At 45.9% G+C, this 14,608-nt stretch overlaps 1 protein-coding gene across 1 annotated transcript in view; it reads right to left on the bottom strand.

Moving 5' to 3' along the window:
* Positions 1-14,608, bottom strand: part of ACO1 (aconitase 1) — a 49,039-nt gene that overhangs the window by 33,077 nt on the left and 1,354 nt on the right. The gene's annotated exons all lie outside the window — the stretch shown is intronic.

The raw sequence follows: 14,608 nt of genomic DNA, 5'->3' as shown, positions 1-14,608 counted from the left end.
GATAATAAGACAGAAAATCTGAATGCCACTACATGAATCCACACTTCGAATGCTGTGTGCAGTTTGGTTGCCCCATCCCAAAAACGATATATTAGAATTACAAAGGGTGCAGAGAATAACAACAAAAGTGACTGGGGGATGGAACAGCTTCCATAGGAGGAGAGATTTAAAAGACTGGGATTTTTCAATTTAGAAGAGAGACAATTAAGGGGGGAGGTAGATATGAAATCTATAAAATCAGGAATGGTGTGGAAAAAGTGATTAGGAAAGTGTTATTTACCCCTCTACATAACACAAGAACTGGGGGGGGGGTCACCCTATAAAATTAATAGGCAGCAAGTTTAAAAGAAACAGAAGGAAGTACTTTTTCACAGAACACACAGTTACTCTGTGGAACTCCTTGCCAGGGGATGTTGTGAAGGCCAAAAGTATAACTGTTCAAAAAGAATTAGATACTTTCATGGAGGATAGGTCCATCTGCCAAGATGGTCAGGAATGCAACCCCATGCTCTGGGTGTCCTAAGAATATGTCTACACTGCAATAAAAAGCCCACAGCACTGATTCTCAGAGCCCAAGTCTGGATGTCTACATTGCAATTTTTAGCCCAGTGGCCTGTCAGTTGACCCGGGCCAGCTGTGGCCACGGTGCAGGTCTTCTATTGCACTGTAGACATACCCTAAACCTCCAGCTGCCAGAAGTTGGGACTGGATGACAGAGGATGGATCACTCAATAATTGCCCTGTTTTGTTCATTCCCTCTGAAGCACCTGGCATGGGCCACTGTCAGAGACAGGATAGCAGGCTAGATGGATCTCGGGTGACCAGACAGCAAGTGTGAAAAATTGGGATGGGGGTGGAGGGTAATAGGAGCATATATAAGAAAGAGACCCCAAAATCGGGACTGTCCCTATAGAATCGAGACATCTGGTCACCCTAGATGGATCATTTCTGATCCAGTATGGCCAGTCTCATGAACTGCAGTGCACAAGGCAAAGCTATTTAAAAACCCCATCAAACAGAAATATGACAGGTACGTATTAATCCGTACCTCCGGGGGACTGAGTCATCTATCTGCCGCCCTGACCGGGAAAACTGAGAAGTCTGCTGCTTGCCGGGGGCTAAGATTCGTGATGTGACGGAGAGACTGCCGAGACTCATCAAGCCCTCGGATCGCTACCCCTTCCTGCTTCTCCACGTGGGCACCAATGATACTGCCAAGAATGACCTTGAGCGGATCACTGCGGACTACGTGGCTCTGGGAAGAAGGATAAAGGAGTTGGAGGCGCAAGTGGTGTTCTCGTCCATCCTCCCCGTGGAAGGAAAAGGCCTGGGTAGGGACCGTCGAATCGTGGAAGTCAACGAATGGCTACGCAGGTGGTGTCGGAGAGAAGGCTTTGGATTCTTTGACCATGGGATGGTGTTCCATGAAGGAGGAGTGCTGGGCAGAGACGGGCTCCATCTTACGAAGAGAGGGAAGAGCATCTTTGCGAGCAGGCTGGCTAACCTAGTGAGGAGGGCTTTAAACTAGGTTCACTGGGGGAAGGAGACCAAAGCCCTGAGGTAAGTGGGAAAGTGGGATACCGGGAGGAAGCACAGGCAGGAATGTCTGTGAGGGGAGGGCTCCTGCCTCATACTGAGAATGAGGGGCGATCAGCAGGTTATCTCAAGTGCTTATATACGAATGCACAAAGCCTTGGAAACAAGCAGGGAGAACTGGAGGTCCTGGTGATGTCAAGGAACTATGATGTGATTGGAATAACAGAGACTTGGTGGGATAACTCACATGACTGGAGTACTGTCATGGATGGTTATAAACTGTTCAGGAAGGACAGGCAGGGCAGAAAAGGTGGGGGAGTAGCACTGTATGTAAGGGAGCAGTATGACTGCTCAGAGCTCCGGTACGAAACTGTAGAAAAACCTGAGTGTCTCTGGATTAAGTTTAGAAGTGTGAGCAACAAGAGGGATGTAGTGGTGGGAGTCTGCTATAGACTACCGGACCAGGGGGATGAGGTAGATGAGACTTTCTTCCGGCAACTCACGGAAGCTACTAGATCGCACGCCCTGATTCTCATGGGTGACTTTAATTTTCCTGATATTTGCTGGGAGAGCAATACAGCGGTGCATAGACAATCCAGGAAGTTTTTGGAAAGCATAGGGGACAATTTCCTGGTGCAAGTGCTAGAGGAGCCAACTAGGGGGGGCGCTTTTCTTGACCTGCTGCTCACAAACCGGGTAGAATTAGTGGGGGAAGCAAAAGTGGATGGGAATCTGGGAGGCAGTGACCATGAGTTGGTTGAGTTCAGGATCCTGACGCAGGGAAGTAAGGTAAGCAGCAGGATACGGACCCTGGACTTCAGGAAAGCAGACTTCGACTCCCTCAGGGAACAGATGGCCAGGATCCCCTGGGGGACTAACTTGAAGGGGAAAGGAGTCCAGGAGAGCTGGCTGTATTTCAAGGAATCCCTGTTGAGTTACAGGGACAAACCATCCCGATGAGTCGAAAGAATAGTAAATATGGCAGGCGACCAGCTTGGCTTAATAGTGAAATCCTAGCGGATCTTAAACATAAAAAAGAAGCTTACAAGAAGTGTAAGGTTGGACATATGACCAGGGAAGAGTATAAAAATATTGCTCGGGCATGTAGGAATGAAATCAGGAGGGCCAAATCTCACCTGGAGCTGCAGCTAGCGAGAGATGTCAAAAGTAACAAGAAGGGTTTCTTCAGGTATGTTGGCAACAAGAAGAAAGCCAAGGAAAGTGTCGGCCCCTTACTGAATGAGGAAGGCAACCTAGTGACAGAGGATGTGGAAAAAGCTAATGTACTCAATGCTTTTTTTGCCTCTGTCTTCACGAACAAGGTCAGCTCCCAGACTGCTGCGCTGGGCATCACAAAATGGGGAAGAGATGGCCAGCCCTCTGTGGAGATAGAGGTGGTTAGGGACTATTTAGAAAAGCTGGACATGCACAAGTCCATGGGGCCGGACGAGTTGCATCCGAGAGTGCTGAAGGAATTGGCGGCTGTGATTGCAGAGCCATTGGCCATTATCTTTGAAAACTCGTGGCGAACCGGGGAAGTCCCGGATGACTGGAAAAAGGCTAATGTAGTGCCAATCTTTAAAAAAGGGAAGAAGGAGGATCCTGGGAACTACAGGCCAGTCAGCCTCACCTCAGTCCCTGGAAAAATCATGGAGCAGGTCCTCAAAGAATCAATCCTGAAGCACTTGCATGAGAGGAAAGTGATCAGGAACAGCCAGCATGGATTCACCAAGGGAAGGTCATGCCTGACTAATCTAATCGCCTTTTATGATGAGATTACTGGTTCTGTGGATGAAGGGAAAGCAGTGGATGTATTTTTTCTTGACTTTAGCAAAGCTTTTGACACGGTCTCCCACAGTATTCTTGTCAACAAGTTAAAGAAGTATGGGCTGGATGAATGCACTATAAGGTGGGTAGAAAGCTGGCTAGATTGTCGGGCTCAACGGGTAGTGATCAATGGCTCCATGTCTAGTTGGCAGCCGGTGTCAAGTGGAGTGCCCCAGGGGTCGGTCCTGGGGCCGGTTTTGTTCAATATCTTCATAAATGATCTGGAGGATGGTGTGGATTGCACTATCAGCAAATTTGCGGATGATACTAAACTGGGAGGAGTGGTAGATACGCTGGAGGGGAGGGATAGGATACAGAAGGACCTAGACAAATTGGAGGATTGGGCCAAAAGAAATCTGATGAGGTTCAATAAGGATAAGTGCAGGGTCCTGCACTTAGGATGGAAGAATCCAATGCACAGCTACAGACTAGGGACCGAATGGCTAGGCAGCAGTTCTGCGGAAAAGGACCTAGGGGTGACAGTGGATGAGAAGCTGGATACGAGTCAGCAGTGTGCCCTTGTTGCCAAGAAGGCCAATGGCATTTTGGGATGTATAAGTAGGGGCATAGCGAGCAGATCGAGGGACGTGATCGTTCCCCTCTATTCGACATTGGTGAGGCCTCATCTGGAGTACTGTGTCCAGTTTTGGGCCCCACACTACAAGAAGGATGTGGATAAATTGGAGAGAGTCCAGCGAAGGGCAACAAAAATGATTAGGGGTCTAGAACACATGAGTTATGAGGAGAGGCTGAGGGAGCTGGGATTGTTTAGCCTGCAGAAGAGAAGAATGAGGGGGGATTTAATAGCTGCTTTCAACTACCTGAAAGGGGGTTCCAAAGAGGATGGCTCTAGACTGTTCTCAATGGTAGCAGATGACAGAACGAGGAGTAATGGTCTCAAGTTGCAGTGGGGGAGGTTTAGATTGGATATTAGGAAAAACTTTTTCACTAAAAGGGTGGTGAAACACTGGAATGCGTTACCTAGGGAGGTGGTAGAATCTCCTTCCTTAGAGGTTTTTAAGGTCAGGCTTGACAAAGCCCTGGCTGGGATGATTTAACTGGGAATTGGTCCTGCTTCGAGCAGGGGGTTGGACTAGATGACCTTCAGGGGTCCCTTCCAACCCTGAGATTCTATGATTCTAATCCCTATCTTTATAGATACAAGAAGATTGTTTTCCATACACATAACGTTCGGACGTTAGAGCAAAGAAAGAATCCTTATGAATGTTATTAAAGAGAAAAGGTGGACCAACTTCTGTTTGTGAGAGAGACAAGCTTTCAAGCTTAACAGAGCTCTTCTTGAGGTCCTTAGGAATCCAGTTCTGTTTGTACTCTATTCCTCCAATACCATGTAGCTTATCGGGCTAGCCTGCTTGCTTGCATGTATATCTTTTCTTATGAGTTTAATCATTTGTTACATTATAGGTTTGTTATTATAATAGGTTTATCAATTTGAATTAGAGTATTTTAGCTGCAATGCAAGGAACCTACAGGCAACATATCCTGTATGTTAAGCTAAGGCAAGTTATCATACATCTGTTTGAGACCTTTACCCTAGATAGGTGGTGATGAGCTAAAGCATATAGTATAGATGTTTGTGACCTTTCACATAGATAAGTGGGCAAGTTAAAGTAAGCTAGTAGGTAAGGCCACCTAAGTTCATGGCCTTTTTCAGACTTAACAGGTATACCACGAAGAACATGTAAATAACCGGTTAGGACAGAAATAACAGAAGTGAGGATGAGCTAATGGTCTCTAATAGTTACAAACATGTCATTAATATGTACAAACATGCCAGCCCAAGTGTACCCTAATGTTTTTGTGGGTGAGGAAGTGAAGTTTGGAAGTATTGGCCCTAAAGGAAGAAGGGCACATGGAAGGAGGGCACTTAGGCTCTAAGCTCAGGCCCTATACTAGGGAAAACCCACCCTGCTGAGGGGGTTCAGCTTGCTTTTTTTAGTTTGTCATTGTTCATTTTAAGTAAACTCTAAGTTAGAAGCAGCTAGAGCTAAAAGCTATAGAAGCTAAGCTCTGCACCTCTCACTCAAGACTTGAGGAACCTGAACCATCCAACTCTCTTGGCATGCCAGAGGCAAGGCTGATCACCAGGTTCTCAAGGAAGGGTGCGAGTACATTAATCGAGAAACCTTTCTAGTATATAATACCACATATACTTCTAGAACAATGTTGCTGCTTTTGTAATTGGCTGATTTGATTAATATTCCATTACTGTTCCAATTATCTCAATAAAAGGCTTAAAGCTGCCTTTTGTTCTCAGTGTGAGTTTCCTTGTCAGACATCCCAAGGGTCCCTGCAAATTCTGTGTAGCCTGATTCTGGGACCTTATTGTGTTCTGATCAGATTAACTTGTGATCCTATAACCCATATTTATTTAAACAATATTATTAATCTCCCACAAAATCAGGCAACCCCCAGGTGGGAGGAGTGTGAGTTTCTCCAGCAACAAAGGGGTTATATTCACATCTCTCATGAAGTTACTACTAATGGGTGGTTACTCACATGCTTTGAGACAACATACCTAAGTGACTAACACCGCAACTATTCGGGTTTTTTTATTATTATTAAAGGGGGAAAAAGTCAGCAGCATTCCCAGATCTTACTGCATCAAGAGACTCGTTCAATTCAATAAAGCTATGCTCTCCCGGACTGAGCTGTAATTGAGGTGTGTTTGCAGCATGTTTAGACATACAAGAGCTAGATTGCCAACAGCAGTGAAGCCATGACAGCACAGGCTAGGTGACTGAGTAGTTTGAAGAAAGAAAAGGAGTACTTGTGGCACCTTAGAGACTAACCAATTTATTTGAGCATGAGCTTTCGTGAGCTTCAGCCCGCTTCGTCGGATGCAGTGGGCTTATACAGACAGTACTGAAGTCCACGCGGCCACAGCTTCACTGCCACTGGTATCTGAGCTAGCTCGATCAAAGCTAGCTCGGGTCTGTCTCAATGTACTGCAGTCACACTTCCAACTGCAGTGTAGACATACCCCGGGTGCCTTCACAGGACCTTAGACCAGTGCTGAAGGGGGGGCTAGCAGATCTTTTCCCATACAGTTTTATTTCAATACCATACAAGACATATGTTTTACAAGCCAGCTGGTGCTCTCTGGTGATTCTGGCACCTAGATTCCCCTCTCACATTCACCAGTGTGAGTGAGGAAGAGTAACTCCACTGAAGTCAATGGAATTGAATCAGTGAGAGACAGAGCATCAAGCCCACCACGTCTGGTGTGTTCTTGGAGTTGCGAGTTTGCTGGATTTGGTGGAAGTATCTTACGAAAATGATGGGTGAGGGGGAGAGGAAAGAATATGCCATTTTACTCTCTGCTATATATGGTGGAGTAACCCACGAGGCAGCCCTCAGCATCAGTTCAATGCATTACACTACACCACATATTGCTGAAGCCAGAACATCCTAACAGTGAAAATCAACACGGCAAAGCAGAACTATAACAGGTTCTCTCACAGGATTTATCTGCTGCCTCTTCTAATCCCTTCCAGTAGCAACTTCACGTTAATGGCAACAAAAGTATTTGTTTTTTAAAGGACCACACAGAATTCCACTCAACTGCTTTGCTCTGTAGCAAAAGTATTATTGCCTAGAATATTTTACTTCCAAGATCCACGTGCATGGGAAACTGGTGGGGTGGGGGAATTGTGCTGGTGAAAGATTCCAGGTTATTATTGATCACGTTTTTTACGATAGTGACAAAGGACCAACCAAGAAGAGGGCCCCACGGTGCTGTACAAAGCACAGAGCAGTAGACAATGCCAGACCTGAAAAGCTCAATCTAAATAGCAGGTGTGGAGACAAAAACTCCCTATCAATCTACAGAGCAGGTACAGAATAGGCAGAAGCAGCACAAGGTTCATGGCACTGTCCCATCAATGCAATTTAATGCTAACTGATGTGAAAGGATCAACTTTAGGGCCAATAGGATACTCAAGTCTCCATGTCTATCCAGTCCCTGGCCTCATTAATGACTTGGATACTGGAGTAGAGCGTATGCTCATAAAATTTGCAGATAACACCAAGTGGGGGGGGGGGTGGTTTGCAAGCAATTTGGGGGACAGGTTTAAAATTCAAAATGACGTTGACAAATTGGAGAATTGGTCTGAATGCAACAAGATGAACGTCAATAAACACAAGTGCAAAGTATTTTACTTCAGAAGGAAAAATCAACTGCACAATGAGGAATAACTGTCTCGATGGTAGTACTACTGAACAGGATCTGGGGGTTATAGTGGATCACAAACTGAACGAGAGTCGTCAGTGTGATGCAGCTGCAAAAAAGGCTAATATGATTCTGGGGTCTATTAACAGGAGTGGCATATGCAAGATACAGGAGGTAACTGTCCCACTCTACTCAGCACTGGTGAGGTCCCCGCTGAAGTACTGTGTCCGGTTCTGGGCACCACAATTTAGGAGAGATATGGGCAAATTGGAAAGAGTCCAGAGAAGAGCAACAAAAACCATAAAAGATTCAGAAAAACCTGACTGATGAGGGAAGGTTAAAAAAGCTGGGTATATTTAGTCCTGAGAAAGGAAGATTGAGGGAGGACCTGATAACAGTTTTGCAATCTATTAAAGGCGGTTATAAAGTGGACAGTGATTAACTGATCTCCATATCCACTGAAGGTAGGACAAGTAGTAATGGGCTTAATCTGCAGGAAGGGAGATTTAGGTTAGATATTAGGAAAAACTTTGTAACTAAGGGTAGTTAAACTCTGGAATAGGCTTCCAAGGGAGTTTGTGGAGTCCCTATTATTGGAAGCTTTTAAAAACAAGTTGGATAAACACCTGCAAGGAGGGTCTAGGTTTACTTGGTTCTGCCTCAGTAGAGGGGACTGGACTTGATTTCTCGACATCCTTTCCAGCCCTATATTTCTATGATTCTCTCTGCAAAGGTGTCTTATATTTTGTTGTGTTTTAAATGACTTCAAGGTTACCTCAAATATTTGGATGGGAGCCATTTTTTGAGCATCTCTCCACACATCTAAATAACTGCCAGCTTGTCTCACAGGAGCCACCAGAACAGGCTTCAGAGAGTAAAAAAACCAAACAAAAACAAAAAATCTCTCTGTCACTAACGCTCCATGCTGGATTCAAACCATCCCTTCAAGGCAGAAGGTTTTGAATCACATTACCAACTCCCCAAGCTGCCTATTACCCCTCATTTTAACTATTAAAATTGTCAAAAAACATTACAGCACACACACTCAAAACCTTTACTCATCTGCGTTGCGGGCTGCTGCTCCTCTGCATTTAATCCAAAAGGCACTGGAGCAGAATGCCAGACTACTAAATTAAAGCTCTCTCAGGACAATATTGGGCACAAATCCCACTGATATAAATAACCAGCATGTACAACTCAAGGGCACAACCTGGCCATTAATTTGTCTAATGCATACAGCTCCCCTTCCAAAGGAAAGGCAGAGAGGATGGGGAAATAGATGAGACTAAAATCTACAGGAAACCTCTAAAAGCAGTCTCTTTTCCATCTCTCACATTCTGATTAGATATGGGCCTGAGAGGACATATGCAAAGCTGGTTCCAATCTTCACCAAAGTTCAAAGAGATTTAAGATCAGGTGGTTTGGCACAGGCACCATCTCTAGCCCTGTTAACCCTGGAAATCAAAAGATACACGAGCGAGGGATTTCCTGTCCAGCTGCAATTTTAGCATGATTTGAGCACTTAACTTCTCCCTTTGTTCCCTTGAGAATACCTCCTGTCTTAATGTACCATCCATGGGTTCATCCAAACTATGGATTAGCCAAAGGAAGACAGAAGCTGTCTCTAGCCAATCATAAAAATATATCGATAAATATTTTACTTACTAAAGAGTCCATGTATAATATGGAATCACTGACATGAAAACAGCTTTATTATTTTGAAAAAGGACAATGCATGGTGGACAAATATTTTAGATTTACGCTTAACTACTTTAATCATCCAAACAGGACAGTTCCAGCCCCTGCAATATACACTACATGGAATCAAAGCTAAAGATATCTGGGTAAAGTTCAGTGCCTGTGATATTATTTAGGGCCAGGACAAGCCTTGTTTTACAATGTATTTTCTACCTTTCCATTCCCGTATACCTAGAGGAGTGTATAAGCAAAGGCACTATTATAGTAAAGACATTGATTCTGTTTAGAGAAAGAAAACCCCTTTCTAGTTACCATTTGCTCTATTTATTTCACATAAACCCACTATATAAGAAACAGACAGGCTTGTGGTATCGCTGTAAATGAGTCCATTTAGTACAGTGGTTTCAGTGCAATGCATTACAGAAGCCTGGAAAAACAGAGCAGCTTTAAGAACGTACACACTGGAGAAGGAGACAAAGAAGAGGCCACTGACAATTTGGCAACTGAACAAACATTTTGCTGGCATAAAGCAATGGCACAGCTGGGACCACCTGCACTTGCAATAAAATGCAGCAAAGCGTAAAGGGACTTGATAGCACAACATGTGTGAAAACTTAAGGGATCCATTTTCAATATTAGTGCTTTAAATCAGTGGTTTTCAAACTTTTTTCTGCAGACCCAGTTGAAGAAAATTGTCGATGCCCATGACCCAGTGGAGCTGGGGATGAGGAGTTTGGTGTGTGGGAGGGGCTCAGGGCTCAGGCACAGGGTTGGAGTGCAGGGGTGAGGGCTGCGGGGTGGGGCCAGGGGTTCAGGGTGTGGGAGGGGGCTTTGGGCTGGGGGTGCAGGCTCTGGGGTGGGGCCAGGGATTAGGGGTCGGGGTGCAGGAAGGGGGTCTGGGTTTGGGGGGCTCAGGGCTGGGGCAGGAGATTGGGGCATAGAGTTGGGGTGCAGGTTTACCTCAGGCGGCTCCCAGTCAGCAGCACAGCGGCGGTGTTAAGGCAGGCTTCCTGCCTGTCCTGGCACCACGGATCGCACCACGCCCCGGAAGCGACCAGCAACAAGTCTGGCTCCTAGGTGGAGGCGCGCAAGCGGCTCTGCACGGCTCTTGCCTGTGGGCACCCCCACCCCAGCTCCCATTGGCCGGTTCCCAACCAATGGGAGTGCGGAGCCGGTGCTTGGGGCAGGGCGCAGAGACCCGTGGCCCCCGCACCTAGGAGCCAGACCAGCTGCTGTCTGCTTCCGGGACACAGCACAATGTCAGAACAGGTAGGGACTAGCCTGCCTTAGCCGGGCAGCACCGCCGACTGGACTTTTAACGGCCTGGTCAGCAGTGCTGACCAGAGCCACCGAGACCCAGTGCCTTACATTCCACAATCCAGTACTGGGTCGCGACCCGCAGTTTGAAAATCACTGCTTTAAATTAACAGTGCACCACAACAACAAGAATTGGGCTCCAGGCTCCCGATCGCAATGTATATAAATCATTTGCTCTAGAGAGAATTTGTCTTTTTTAATTGATAACATGTCTGACCTAAAACCTTGGATGGCCCCTCTTACATCAATGTAATAATATAAATATAATACAGAGCCACTCTGGACTACATTTTCAGTGCACTGTGCAAGCAATTAGGTGGCTATTTCTTATTGTTTTAGTTTGTACACCTCATCATCTCATCTTATCACTTAAAATATGCAGGGGGATTATTTTACCCCCCATCCAATCGCAGTTCACATTTGTGGGTTTCCTGTGCAAATTCTGCAGTTGAAAGTGTGAGCAATCAACTCAAGGTAGTCTCAGAAAATTCCAGCCACAGGAGCTTAGATGAGTTGCCAAACAATGGTATAACTTTCTGCTAGAAAGGAAGCTCAAAGCAGGTGAATCCAGTCTTTGATGAGGACAGGTGTGTGCCTCCGGCTTGACAGCGGTTGTCAACTGTTACGTGTTATGAAGTTCACTCAACTTGTTATCCAACATGATCAGAGCTAGCAAAGTGACACAAAGTCCCGTGGTGGATGAATCTGAACATCTGCTTTCCACTCCATCAAGTCACTCCCCTCCCAGATGCACACTTCCCCACACTAATTCACTCACCATCCTTCCTCGCACCGCACACACAAATTGATACTATACAAGTGATAGCCCAAAAGGCTTTTGTGGCTTAGCTTTTGTTTTGATTGATAATTCAGAGATGCAAGACACACACACACCATCTATGGTCTTTTCAAAGAAAGCCCTTCAAACAGAAGTTGGGGATTTCATTAACTCCTGGGAAATGCCTACCAAGGCATAAAAGTTAAAGAAACACTGTAACTTTGCTTATGCAGCAAGTGTCCTTGTTAAAAATAAAGACATTCTGTAACTACCTTTTTTGTTACAGGGAAAGAAGTCCCAGGGAAGTAACATTAAACACCCCTGCATTTCTGGGGTAAATATTCTTAGAGAGTGAAAGAACGGCAACACTGAAAATTAAAGCCATGCCTTTTACCCAGATGGCAGCAGCAGCTCTGATCTTTGCCCTAAATCCAATCACTGTATCCCCTTGCTATGGGTCCCTTTCTAATGAACAGACACAAGGCAGCTGATTGTTTAATATGGAGTGTGGACTAGTTTTAACCAAGCTCCCCTCTTTCTATAAAGTAGAAATCCAGCTGTGTGGTTTTCTGCATATCAGTGCTAATGGGAGGAGCTGTGTGTTTGCAGCGTGAGGAGCGCACACTTCTCTCTGCAGGAGTCGAAGACAAGTGCAGCAGCTAGCAAATTTCTGATCTATTTCAGAAAAGGGATGAGGCCTCAAGACAGGACAGAATAATGCATTGGGGGAGGGAGGAAGACTGATCAGAAGAAAATTTAAATCCTTCAGTCTTTTACTTCTCTCCCATTCCATGGGACAGACCCACAATTGGGCTGCTTTATCCACACACCTGCAAGGCCTCCGTCATTACCTGCCATCTGAGCCGCTCGGGTGCGATCCAAAGGGATACGCAGGCATGTAGGTGGAGGCAGAGTCAGAACATCTCGGGAGTCCCGCGCCTAGGAAGCTGGGACTCCCTTTCTGTTTGTGTAAGCAGAAGGCAAGTGCTTAGATGAGAGATTCTGATCCAAACAGTGCCTTGAGGCCAAACCAGAGGGCGGGACCCTGAAAATGTCCCTCCAGCAGAGGCAGATGGAGCAGAGGGGTCTGGAGATTCCTTCACAGCCTTCTGCTGCCTCAGGCAGTGGAGTGAAGAGGGTCCGTCCCCATGCTGTCCCTCCTTAATGACCTTAAGTGGGATTGCTACCCTCTGGCCCCCAAAAGCCACCACAACCACCCACAGCTGTCATTTAGTGAAATCCCACAGCAGGTTTCTGCATTAGCAGCTGTTGGACAAAGGTCTCTGTGCTGCTTTTACATAAACACGGTTTTCTCTTGAGCTTTTATGTAGTTATTCTGAATGTCTCAGCCTTTTACCCCTACCACAAACCTTATTAAAATATAAGGGAGGAATGGATTGCTCAGGGGAAAGGTCAACAGAGGACGGGGGAGAGAATGACAGAGAGGCCAGAGGGCTAACTAGGACTAGTAGCCAAAACTAAAAGCTTTCATAATCTTTGGCTTGGGAGGGAGTTGGCATTATCCTGCCTGGGGCGGCTCATTGCAAAGCAAACCTCTCCCTTGGTGAGAGAGTAGCGAGTAGAGGCACATTGTCACCTGAAGGAGCCCCGCTGCTATGCAGAGTAGGGAGCTAAACACATATAGGGGTTTTGCAGATCTCCTCAAACCCATATTGTGATTAAGGACCCAAAAGTTGAGGGAGGCAGAACCCCACCTAGTTCACTGATCTGAGGCCATGCAATCTGGGGGTGTTTTCCATCCTCCCCCATAACAAATGCTAAATTCTCTCTTGACAATACTAGAAGCTCAGCACTCCTGGGCAATTCCACAGGAGCAAACTCATGAGCGAATTCAGTTGTTTTCAGCCAAAGAAAGAGGAGAGAGAAATGTTCAAGTGGTGCAATTATGCTAAACAGTGGAGGCCATCCTTCACTTGAACGCTGTAGAAGAGAACGGGGCCCTTTTCATCAGGGAGGGGTCTGGCCCAGAGACCCTGATGTACTAATTCAAATCACATTGACTTATTAGCATGCCTTCGAAACAAGGACTCTTCATTGTGCGTCTTGCACAGCTCTGAGCTCCTCGCTGGTACTTAACTAATACCACTGTCAGAGTCTCCCTCCCCTTTCCTCCTGTGATCTGTGCACCAGCTCTAAGCTGTTAGCACAGAGACCGAGGTCTCAGAGTACAACTGCCACTCCACTGATAGCTTCATGCTTCTCTCTCAAATCTAACATGAATCATAGCCTCATGCAACAGCCAAAACCTGGATGGAGATGGGGACTCTCTCCTGACTGTATGCATCCGATGAAGTGAGCTGCAGCTCACGAAAGCTTATGCTCAAATAAATTGGTTAATCTCTAAGGTGCCACAAGTACTCCTTTTCTTTTTTCTCTCCTAGATGTAACTCCTCCCGACTCAGGAGCCGGGCATATTGTCTCCATTAGGAAAATTCCAGGCAGGATTAGCCGACAAGGTGGTAAGAGTGTCTGTTCTGTGTCTACACTACAGCCTTGACCATCAGTAGTAAAGCAGCAAGCAGTGCACTGTTTTATGGAAGCAAGGCACTGATGCAGCTGCACCAATGCCAAGGATACGGCTTTACCACCATTTTGTGAAACCTGCTAGAACTAGTTACTCTAAACATGGAAACTAATGTTTCTAATGCAAAAGCAGCATGATCCAGTCACTGGGCAAGGCACTGGGCTGGGACTCAGGAGATACAGGCTCTATTCTTGGCTCTGCCACTGACCAGCTGGGTCGCTTCTCTATGCCTCCATTTCCCTCTCACCCTTTGTCTTGGCTCTTTAGACTGTAAGCTTTTCGTCAGACAGACACACTCCTACTATGTGAACATATAGCACCTAACACAATAAAGCCTTGATCTCATTTGGAACCTCTTGCACTACCTTAATACAAACACAGAGTAATAAGAGACAAGGCTGAATCGCTTATAATGAACAATAAAGAATTAAAAGTTACATTTAAAGGGGTACTCAGCACACTCTTTCTTTTCCCTGATTTTATTAAGCGTTAATTGTCTCTTTTCCCATCCCCTACATGGAACCTTGAACTCACCATAGCAGTTTTGTTTGCTTGCATGTCATCATCAGGGATATCAGCAGAGCTCTTTCTGCTACTGCAAACACGCGGTCTTTGGCCATGATTCTGCAAACTGATCCATGCAGGCAGGCCCCTGCACAGCCTCACTGACTTCAGTGGGGCCGCATATGAGCGGAAGGGTCCATCTGTGTGGACC

Source organism: Lepidochelys olivacea (assembly GCF_965140295.1).
Source record: "Lepidochelys olivacea isolate rLepOli2 genome assembly, chromosome: 5".
In the NCBI taxonomy this organism is placed as follows: Eukaryota; Metazoa; Chordata; order Testudines; family Cheloniidae; genus Lepidochelys; species Lepidochelys olivacea.
This window is presented reverse-complemented; position numbering and strand designations above follow the sequence as displayed.